This window comes from Arachis hypogaea, chromosome 4 (genome assembly GCF_003086295.3).
Source record: "Arachis hypogaea cultivar Tifrunner chromosome 4, arahy.Tifrunner.gnm2.J5K5, whole genome shotgun sequence".
Taxonomy (NCBI): domain Eukaryota; kingdom Viridiplantae; phylum Streptophyta; class Magnoliopsida; order Fabales; family Fabaceae; genus Arachis; species Arachis hypogaea.
The window spans coordinates 30,164,696-30,176,876 of NC_092039.1; the positions used below are offsets into that span (position 1 = coordinate 30,164,696).

Below are 12,181 nucleotides of genomic sequence, written 5' to 3' on the forward strand. Positions count from 1 at the left end.
TGACCTGGTAAGTAAAAACACTTGAATAAGTGAAAAGTTATTTATTATCAAAAGCCAAGAATCAAGTTTGACAAATTGCTACTAATATCCTACATTGGATATTTATTATTGGAATATATAAACAAATAATAGTAGTATATTATAATATTATAATAAATAGATAGATGAGTTATTATATTGAGGTGGGTTCCCAAAGCAGACGTCGGTGATGAATGGAAGAGACGGACTTGACTGCAAGAAATAAATCTTGCACTGATACTCTTCCCTACTCTCTAGGGGTGTTTGCGGTGCGGTTTAGTTCGGTTTTTTAAAGAAAAGTCATCCAATCCAATTGTTTAATTAAACTGCGGTTCGGTCTGGTTCGGTTTTTTTATTGAGACTATCCGAACCAAACCAAACCAATTAAAATTGATTTGGTTTGGTTCGGTTTGTTCAGTTTTTTCAATCAATTCAAAAAAAAAATTTACCATACTATTTTACTAAGTCCTATGCTTGAATTTGTTTTGAACTCCAAAACTATATAATTTGGAAAAAATCTGAACGCGAGAAGTCTTTCCTTTTTTATTTACGTAAAAACAATTCGTGACTCTATCATCCGAACGAGATATTGAAAAATGTGTAATAACATGTTTGGTTTCATGTTTTAAAGTCCTAAAATCAATAGAGGAAAATGGTCACCAGCTCAGAGTTCTAAAGCAAGCAAACAAAATAAAATACCTAGTATACTCTGGAATAGGCTAGAAGGAAGGATGAAAAAGGCCATTGGAAATAATTTATTTTCATACTATGGCCTATGATTCATCCATGGAAAGTTCTAAATATATGGTATCCAATGGGAACCGAAAAAATAAACTATTCAAGCTATGCCATAAACAATACATTGAACAATAAATAGTGAACAACAATTAGAAGCAATTTTAGTAAATCATCAACAAACAAAAAATCAGAAGCAAAGACACAACAAATTAACAACAATCAAAAGTAAAAACACAACACCAAATATTAAAAAAATCAGAAGCAAAAATCAGAATAGAGAGACAATGCTGTGGGTGGCTGGGTGTATCTTGACTTCAAAGAAATAAAATCAGAATAGAGAATAAAAATTTAACAACCCTCAACCAAAAAAATCAGAACCAACAACCCTAAACCTGTGAACCAAAATATACAAATAGAATTGAAAATCATAAATCAAAATCAACTCTAAACTAAACCCCTAAATCAAAACAGAACAAAAAATTCAGAATTAAAAAATAAAATCAGAATCAACAAATCAACCATAGAATCAAGAACAACCCAACCAAGTATTAATTATAAATTAGAATCAATAAGAAGACTAAACCAGAATTTAAATAGAATTGAAAATCATAAATCAGAATCAACCCTAAACTAAACCCCTAAATCAAAACAGAACAAAAAGTTCAGAATTAAAAAACAAAATCAAAACTACTCAACCATAGAATCAAGAAAAACCCAATTAGGTATTAATTATAAATTATAATCAATAAAAAAGACTAAACCAAAATTTAAAAATAAAAATATAATCAGAACAAAAAAAAAACATGAGGCTTAGCCTCCGTTACAGAGGACGATGGAGATGCAGGATGGTGAGACGACGGTGGCGATGAATGAAAAACTAGATATGGATGGACGAAACTGCTTCAATGATGGAGAAGAAGAGATTGGACGGATGGCACGACTTCAACGATGAAGACGGAGGGGTTGGACAGACGACACACGGCTTCAACGAAGGGCACTACGATGGAAGGTACTTGGAAGAGGATCGCTCAGCCACTCTGTGGATGTGTTGTGTGCGATGGCAATGATGAACGAGCGTGAGAGAAAAGATTGAATGAGTGTGAGAGAGAAGAAATTAAATGAGTGTGATGAGTGAGGGTGAGTGTGAGTGCGACGCTGAGTGTGTTATTAGTTAGTGCTAGGGTTATGTTTGATGAGGGTAAGGATATTTAGGGGGTTAGTTATGTTGGTCGGTTCGGTTTGGTTTGGTTCAAGTTTTCTTTATCAAAACCGAAAACCGAACCGAACCGACAAAAACTGCAAAAATTTAATTTTTCGGTTATTTCGATTTTTGGTTTATTCGGTTATCGGTTTTTTTGGTTCGGTTGGTCGGTTTTGTTCGGATTGGATCGGTTTTGAACACCCCTACTACTCTCTACTTACTTTGCTTATTTTTGTAGATAAAAAAGGGAGAAGAAAATAAATCAAGAATGCAAAAAAAATTTTAAAACCATCAACCAAGGTCATTATCACAATAATAACATCATTTTCGCAGCATCAGCAACAACCATACCAAATCAATAAGCTCATAACATAACATCAACAAGAATTGATATACCAAATCAAGAATTTCATAACTCATAAGCCACAACATAGCAGCAGCAAAAACCAATGAAATAACAGATCTTTAATAGCAACAGAAGCGAAGTTACTGACGCATTAGAAGGAACGGACGATGGAAGCAAGAGTTCGCAGTGAAGAGGCCAAAATTAGCAGAAGCAATGAAATAAAAAAAATATAGAAGCAAGGGAACAAAAGCAAATAAAAGCAGAGAAATGGGGAAAAGAAAAAGGAAAAGTATAAAAAAAAAGACAAGAAAAAGAGGGAAGAATACGAACCAATGAAGGGACGGCATAGGGAAAGAAAAACACATGACGGCCGGCAGGAGGAAGGGAAGAACAGCCGCGGTTGAGGGAGAATAAGTGAAACTCTGGTGGGTTCCTGAATCAGGCCTTTTTTTTGTTTTTTGGGATCCAAAATGACATATAGATCCTTCATTTATTTTCAAGAAAGAAAATACATAAATACTTTTGTTTACAAATTAACCCAAGCACACGTGACGTACATGAAATTTGCAGTGCTTCCCTTTTTAATCTAAAGTTGTAGCACGAGATTCAATATAATTTCCAAACCAAAATAAAAAAATAATGGAAAATATACTTATCAGTTATCATAATTCTAGAAGAAGAGAAAGAAAAATACGCATAAAAAACATAATAATTAGTCTAAAATAATGAAAGAAGAGAAGGAAAATTACATAAGAAATCTACTTAACACATGTTTTTAATGAAAGGCTTGATTTGATGAATATGAATATATGATTGTCCCATCCCCTTGAACTAGCTGTCTCACTAACTGCTTTTAAAATATGCAAATGTAACACAGTCCCAAGCTCCTCTTCATATTTTGTTTACCTTCTTACTTTGCTTTTAGTTTACTTACTTTGCTTATTTATGTTTTTGAATTTTATATGTTATTTTACTTATTTTATATGTTATTTTATCTTATATTAATTTTTTCTGTCAAATATTGTTTGCTAATTTACTTGCTATGACGGGAAAAGTCATTTTTATAACCAAACAAGAGGAAAATCAGGCACAAAAGTGGATGCCCAAATTTTGTATTTTGAAAAAAATTGGTGCTAGATCTTCCCAATTCCAAGTCACAAAAAAGGGGTGCATTGTGTAAACATAAAGATTGTACAAAGATTAAGATAAATAGACCACATAAAAGTCATGGAAAAATAGTTGTTCTGCGAGTGAAGAGAATCAAGTAAACCAAAGTATGAAATATGATCCCCTTTAAACAATTAAAACAAATAAATGATCTAAATCAAGTAAATTAGTTAGGAAAAAAACCGCAGACATGCACATATGAACAGAAATTAATTTTCTTGCCTTTCATTGCAAATGGAAGCTCGTATTAATAGGAGACCAGATGTTAGATCCCCAAATTGAATATGGCCCGTTGACAACATGAAGCTCTTTACAATAATAGTGCACTAAAACTAATTGCAAATCATAGTAAAAAAAGGGGATTAAAATTATTTTAAATTATTTTCCTTGTTTCCGTTATTCTAGAACATTATTTTTTCCTTAAACAAGTAATAGTAAACCCAAAAAGCAGTGAATGTGATTAATACAAGTTAAAGATTAAAAAAAGAGAATTTTTTATCTTAAAAAAAAGTTTAACAATTTAGAAATGTAACACGAGAGGTTCATAGAGCTAAATTAGAGTAATTTGGATACTATACATTACTTACTGCCGAATGATATGTAAAAGAAAAATAAAATAAGATAAAGAAAAGAAGAACAAAAAAAAATACCTTAACTTTGGAGATTAAATTTCAAATCCAATATTTACTTGATTGGTCTCAGTTTCCTATTGATGGATGTGGACAAGTTGTAAGAGGTGGATGTTTTGTGCAGCACGGTAAAAGGGATCTCTGATTCCTTAGTTGTACTGTGTATCAAAATGCATGAAGCTTAAGAACATATAGAAAGACAATCTTATATTTAACATGCAACGGAAAAAACTCTCGAAGAGAAAGAGTTGAACTCATGTAAGGGTTTGAAAGGGAGAAGTCTCTCACCTGATGAGAATGACGTGTAGCTTATGTGAGAGTTTGAGGGTTATAGAAAAGTTGGGGCGTATGGAGAAAACAGAAAATGCTTAGAATTAGGAGGAGATCACAACAATATTTGACCTATGGATTTAACGTTAATCATTTCAAATATTTTTTTTTTGTATTTTCAAATCACCTTAAATTTGTATTATGCAATGTATCCCTGTTCCTTTATTGTCGCTCCAAATCAACATAAACAAGTTAACTATTGCTTCTTTAAAAAATTAAATTGAACCACTTGCATAATTTATATGGACTTAGATTGTTAGGTTAACAAAAAAGTGGAGAATATCGATTTAATTTCAAATGTTTGTTGAACTAATCAGTTATAAAAATCTGTGCTTCTCAAAGGTATATAAATATGCTATTTCAATTAAATAATCTTTACTGATAAGCAATAAAATCAGTTTACACAAGTTCAGCACAAATTATTTTTGAAGCATCACTCACCTATCTGGTTCTCCTCTTTTTGTGTTTCTCTCTAAAGATTTATTTATATGCTACTTTGAACTGTTTAAAATTAAATTGTTTTGATTTCACACGATGAATTTGTTTTTCTGTGTTTCAGTTTTTTAAAGGCCTTAATTTTCACACTAATAGCCAGTTATATGGATCTTCAACCAGGTAAGTAACATTGTTTTTCTGTGTCTCATGTATGTACTAAATCATAATAAACGCCCCTTGATAAATTAAATTTTTAACCGAAAAAAATATACAACTAAAAAACATGTTCACAATAGCATATAAAAATTAACAAAATTAACAAAATCTCAACCATTCAGAATAAGTAACCTAACCCAACAACTCAAACAGTATTTTTAACAACAAATCAACAGAACAAAACAAGAAAAAAGTCAAAATCAGATTCAACAAATAGTGCTTAATGCTGAATGCTGACCAGAGGAAGGGACAGAGAGACATCAGAAAAAAAATCAACAATATTATTATGGCAATCTTAGCAATTCAGAATAATAAAAAATTAACAAAATCTCAGAAACTTAATATCAGTGAACTACCCCAGTAACTCACTCAGTAATTCAGTATTATTAACAACAGATCAACAAAATAAGAAAAAACAAACTCAAGAAGCATTGTTTAAGCTAACTTGAGGAAGGGACAGAGAGACCGCGAGTGAGCTTGACAGTGACAAAGAGAGAGCTCGACGGCAACGGCGAGGAGAAGATAGAACTCAACGGTGACGGCGAGGAGAAGAGAGAGCTCGACAACAGCGACGGTGAGGAATCTTCAACCCTGCTACCGATGACCAGACGACGCCGATGAACACAGAGAGAGAGGGAGCGCTCGGTGATGACAATGACGCGGTGCTGCAGGGCTATGGGGGCTGCGGTGGTTGCGGTAGGCGGTGGCTGTGGTACAGGGATAGGGGGCTAGAGTTTTTTGTTTGTCCTTTTAATTTTCAGAGAGGAGAGGAGATGAGTGGGGGACTGGGAGGAGTGGGGAGCTTTCGGGTAGTCCAATAGGTTTAGGGGATTTTTTTTATAAAAATAAAAACGGCGCCGTTTTGGGAGATTTATCAAACTGGAAGACCTAAAGAAACCAACCGGTTCTGCTGGTTCACTGGTTGACCACAGGTTTGACCGATTTTTTTATCGATTTTTTGTTATACAGTTCTTGAGACGAATCGAACCGTTCTAGTGATCGATTTCTGGTTAACTCAGTTGAACTGGCCGGTCCGATTCGGCTTTCATAACTATGATTAAAATGGTATGATAATAATTTGAAGAGAAATGAAATTATGTGTAAATTTAATTTAAAAAAAATATTATTTCTGATGAACTATTTACTTTTATTTTTTAAAAATATATCTAAATAAAAAAATATCTGCAACAATAATTCACACTTTTTCTAAAGAATAAATTATGTCTTATTACATGTGTAAAAAATTTTTTGATGCATTGAAGTGGTTTCTTATGGTTAAGTTTATCTTTTTATTTAGTATAAAACCAACTACAATTAATTATGGTATAATAATTTTTGCAAATTATAAAAATCCATTAAATATTGACTTTGTTCAATTTTTTTCTTAAACCAATTCTATAACAATATATAAAGGGAATAAGAGAGTTTGGTGTCCAATTTTCACTTTTTCATCTTATTCCAATTACTAAACAATGATAACTATAACTATCATCTTAAAATTTGGTCAAAATGTAATTATCAGTCAATTTTTCGATTTTTTTCACACTGTTCTTTGTTTACATATAACTTTTACTCATATTGTCATCGGTTATTTTTCTACGGAGTACATGTAGTACTCTCCCTTTTCTTTTACATGTTAGATAACTTAAACCAATTTATTTTTTTAATTTAATTTCAACAGTTAAATTTAGATTTCTAATTTGAAAATATAAATAAAAACAATAATTTTTAAACGCTGAATTTTAATGATTATTCAAACGGAGGAAATTGCAAAAAAATAACAAAACAAAGGTTAAAAAAGCAATTATACTCATTTTATCTTTTTTTTTGTCAACCCGCATATTTAGAAATCATTTCAAACAAAATAGATATCATGACGATGATTAAAAGGTCTAAAGTTAAAATGAAATTCACGAAAGGCAACGCGTTTGGGGTTTCAATCTTCTGTAACTATTTTTTCTATTAGTGGTTATATTTTTTGTTTTGTGGGCAAGAATTTTGTTATATTTTTATTAGTTTAAATTCTTTATATTTTTTAATTTTATAGTAAAATTAAATCTTTAACTAGTAACTTATTTAAAATACACGTTATATATAATGATGGAAATGAATCACTTTTTTATGTTATTTATCATATGTTAAAGTATATTTAAAAATGGTATAAAATAAAAAAATATATAATGTCTGATAATCAACTAATAATTGAGAAATCTAAATTAGAACCGTAGGAAATCTTTTATTTTAAATTAAAAAGTGGTTGACAATAAAATATAATTTATTGATTTAAATTTATAATTTCTTTTAAAATAACAATAGAATCATTATTGGATTCTAATATTTAATTTTTTTAATATTAGTTAACATAAAATGAAAACAAGTTCGACCAAGTTACATGACACCTAAACAATAATTTAGTTAAAATAGGTAGAAGTAATAAAATATTTAATAAAGACATTTGTTACACATTCTTCACTTTAAAGTATATTGACAAAAATTTTAAATAATAACAATGCCAAAACTATAAAAAGTACTAATAAGACTATATGTGGTTGTATTTTATTTAAGTATTATTCGTCACAATTTCTCTTATAAAAATAGTAGTAAGTGAAGGAAAGATATTTTTTATATTGAGCAAACCTCAGTAAATTTCATATCAACTGTAATTCGCTAAACCTAAGTTGCTAGCTAAAACTAAATCGTGATAATTCTTATGGAGGAAAATTTTTACAAGTTTGTTTTTTCACTTTTCTTATGCCACTATTAATTAGTTTGATATATTTTGATACTATACTAGATATCGATAAAATCTAGATTTTAAAGTCACGAAATTGTGTGAAATATAGGCAAGGATTGAACAATTTTTTAGACTTTGTGTTTGTGAATGCATCCTCCGATGGCATGATAAAGTGTCCATGTCTTAAATGCGAGTTTCAACTTATGCAAACAAGAGAAGATGCATATGATCATCTATTATTATGACTATTTCCCCTGGATATACTATTTGGCTGCGTCATGGTGAGAAGCCGGTTGAAGAGAGATTTGGATTGGGACGAGTAGATGAAAATCTGATATCCCAAGTGAATCAAATGCAACAAATGGTCAACGAGGCATTCAATTTCACGATGCAACATATGAGTGGGACATCACAACAATCGAACATGTAAAAGATGATGAAGACGTGTTACCATACTTATATGAAGGTCCAAGTCGCGCGGCGTGGGATTTTAACGATCTACTGTCAGATGGAGAGCAGGAGTTATCATTTTTAGTGAAGCTTTATCATATCAAGTGTATGTGCGGTGTGAGTGACAAGGCAATGTCCATGATTCTTGATTTACTGTGGGACACATTCGAACAACCAAAACTTCAAAAGACAGTGTATGAAGCTAGGAAGACAATAAGAAAGTTGGGTATTGAATACACCAAGATAGATGCTTGTCCAAATGATTGTATGCTGTACCGAGGTGATGATGAGAACTTGACTAGGTGCAAGAAATATGGGTGTTCAAGATGGAAGCAAAAGACTAAAAAGGGCTCTATTGTTAGGCTCAACGTACCTATGAAGAGAAATGAAAAATCTATCGCAGCCAAGACTCTTCGTTACTTTCCTCTCATACCCAACAGCAACGGTTATTCATGTGCAGCAAGACATCAAGTGATATGTTATGGCATAAACAGGCGTGTAATAACAATGGTTTTCTTAGGCATCCAAGGGACGCTGAAGCATGAAAAAAGTTTGATGCAAAGTATACTAATTTTTTACAGATCCGCGCAATGTTCGTCTAGCCTTGGCGAGTGATGGATTTAATCTCTTTGGGAATATGAGAACAAAGTATTCTATCTGGCCTGTGATTCTTATTCCATATAATCTTTCATCCTGGCTTTGCATGAAACAAACATCTTTCATTCTATCCACGCTTATTCCTGGGCCAAAAATGCTAGGTAACGACATAGATGTTTACTTGCAGCCTTTGATAGATGAGTTGAAGCAATTATGGGATGGCATTGAAACGTATGATGCCAAAGAGGGAAACACTTTCAAGATATGTGCGGCACTGATGTGGACTATCAACGACTTTCCAGGATTGGGAAACCTATCTGGCTGGAATACGCACAGTGGGTTAGCCTGTTCTACGTGTAACTTGGACGCTAAGCCACATCGGCTGATAGACAGTCAAAAATGGTGTTTCATGGGCCATCGTCACTTTTTGAATCAGAGACACAAATACAGACTAGACCGAAATAGATTTGATGGGAAGGTCGAAGGTAGAGATCCACCAAAGAAGTTATCCAGAACAGATGTATTGAGGCAACAGTCTAATGTGCACGTTTCATTTGGGAAGAGTTCAATTGTGGCATCCAAAAAAAGATGCAATGTCAGGATGCGGATGAAGATGACTCGCATTGGAAAAAGAAGAGTGTTTTCTTTGACCTCCCGTACTGGGAGGATCAGATGTTGCGTCATAACCTCGATGTGATGCATATAGAAAAAATGTATGTGACAATGTGGTCTTCACTATCTTAAACGATAGCAGCAAATCAAAAGACAATTTTAAAGCTTGCAGAGATTTACAATGTGATGCGTGAGCATCTTCTCTGTCTTTTCCTAGTAAATTTGTACTTGAATTGCTAAGTTTAATCAAGATTTAATATATTTTAGCCACTATGAGTGCTACTTTGAGTTGTGTGTAATTTCTGTTTATTTCAGGTAGCATTCGGATGGATTTGACGGAGTTTTGTAGTAGAAAAGGAAGAAAGCGAATAATGCTATTAACCCCGACCTCCTTGCACTCAAGCAGAAATAACATGAGCTATAAAGGTTTAATTGACGTGCTTTTAGTGGCATTGAAAAGCTAACTTCTAGAGTTTTTCAACGATATATAATAGTATACCCTTTTTTGAAATTTGATTCGGCCTCCTCCACGCTGAACTTGAAGATCTCCAAGTTCAGAGCCAGCTTGAAGAAACTCCAAAGGGGAATGCGCATATCACCCCACGCTGAACTTGGGTTAATCCATGTTCAGTGTGGACTCAATGGAAAACCAATGAAGAAGCTACTGCCTCTTCCACGCTGAACTTGGAAATTCTCAAGTTCAGCGTGGACCTTAATGAAACAAGTGGTCCCGAATACGTCCAAAGGCTGCACGAGACGCAATTAATAAATTTTGATTTAACTTTCTTTCTTTTATAAATAGGAAAAGATATTATTCAATTTTTGGAAAATATAATTTATATTAATTTGGATTAGATATAAAAAGGAAAAGAATTAGCTTTTCGGGCTATTCTCCTCTCTTCTGCCTCATTCCGCAATTTACAGTTTTTCAGAATCCTAGTTTTTTCTTTGAACCATGAGCAACTAAACCTCCACTGTTAAGGTTATGAGCTCTGTCTTTTGTATGGATTGATACTATTATTTTTCTATTTAATTCATGTACTGATTTATATTCAAGAATGGTTTTCGTTCTTTATCTTATGAATTTGGGTGGAACGGAAGTATGACCATTGTTCTAATTGAGTTCTTGTACAACTGGAAAAGCTCTTTACTTGAACAGTACTTTGAAAATAATTTCTCTTAAACTTCTAATTATCTGGACTTAATGGGATACGTGACATATAATCTTCTTATATTTGGGTAATTAGGGTTTTTGTGGCATATAACTAGAATTGCACTTCACTCTCTAATTGGAATTAAGTGACCAAGGAATTGGCGGTTGATGAGAGTTAGAGGAGACTAAAAAGGTCTAAGGAATTAGGGTTTAGTCACATATAGTTTTCCATGAATTAAATCTTGCTTGATTAAAATAGTTTGTAAGAAGAGTCAATCCGGAAAATAGATAACTCTGAAGCCTTAACTGTTTTCTCCATATATATTTCACAACTTGTTTACTGCTTGCTTTCTGATATTCTGAATTTACTGTTTGATGCAATTGAACTCAAAACACCATTTTCTGTTTGCCTAACTAAGTAAATCGCTAAACCATTGTTGCTTAGTCCATCAATCCTCGTGGGATCGACCCTCATTCACTTGAGGTACTACTTGGTATGACTAGGTGCACTTGCCGCTTAGTTTGTGGACTTTAAATTCTGCATCAAGTTTTTGGCGCCATTGCCAGGGATTGACTGTGATTAACAACTATTAGTTGTTTGATTGCTTAGATTAGGTGTTTAGTTTTAATTTTTTTAATTATTGCTTTATTATTTTCGAAAATTTGCACTAGTATTTTTCCTTAATTTCTGAAATTAAGTTTGGTGTTACCTAGTTGATTTTATTTTAATTTTCCTGTTTACATTACCTATTAATTTTTAAATTTTTCTCTTTAGTTTCAGTCATCATTTTCGAATTTTTACTGTTTTGTTTATTTAGTATTTTTATTTTATTTCTTTACACAGGATACCTCACTGGGAATTCTCTACACTCTAGAGAATCCCATCTTTTCTTGTCTTTTGTCTGTTTTTGAGCAGGAATAGGGACAAGGAACCTCTTTTAGACTTTGATCCTAAACCTGAAAGAACTTTTAGGCGACGTTTGCAACAAGCAAGACTTTACAAGGCTGCAGAATCCAACATGGATCATAATAATGCTGTTAATGCCAATGTGACAAATCCAGATGGGAATGAGCAACCTAGAAGAGTGCTTGGCTTTTACACTGCTCCCAATGCAAATCTTTATAGAAAAAGCATTGTGGTGCCTCCTATAGTTGCAAATAATTTTGAACTGAAGCCTCAACTTGTCACTCTTGTGTAACAAAGTTGCCAGTATCATGGACTTCCTCATGAAGGCCCAAATCAATTTATCTCTGATTTTCTGCAGATTTATGATACAATAAAGACCAATAGAGTGAATCTTGAGGTGTACAAACTCATGCTATTCCCATTTTCTATGACGGATAGGGCAAAGCTGTGGTTAGATTCTCAACCCAAGGAAAGTTTGGATACTTGGGACAAGGTAGTCACTGGATTTCTGAATGGATTTTTCTCACCCCAAAAGCTGACTAAGTTGAGGGTGGAGGTTCAGAATTTTAGACAGAAAGATGGTGAGAACCTTTATGAAGCTTGGGAGAGATTCAAGCTACTGACTAGGCAATGCCCTCTGGATATGTT

At 32.9% G+C, this 12,181-nt stretch overlaps 1 non-coding gene across 1 annotated transcript; it reads right to left on the minus strand.

Moving 5' to 3' along the window:
* Positions 1-12,074: 12,074 nt before the first annotated feature.
* Positions 12,075-12,181, minus strand: LOC112799250 (small nucleolar RNA R71). Its single transcript, XR_003200825.1, has one exon. It is a non-coding gene; the product is annotated as a small nucleolar RNA R71 (small nucleolar RNA).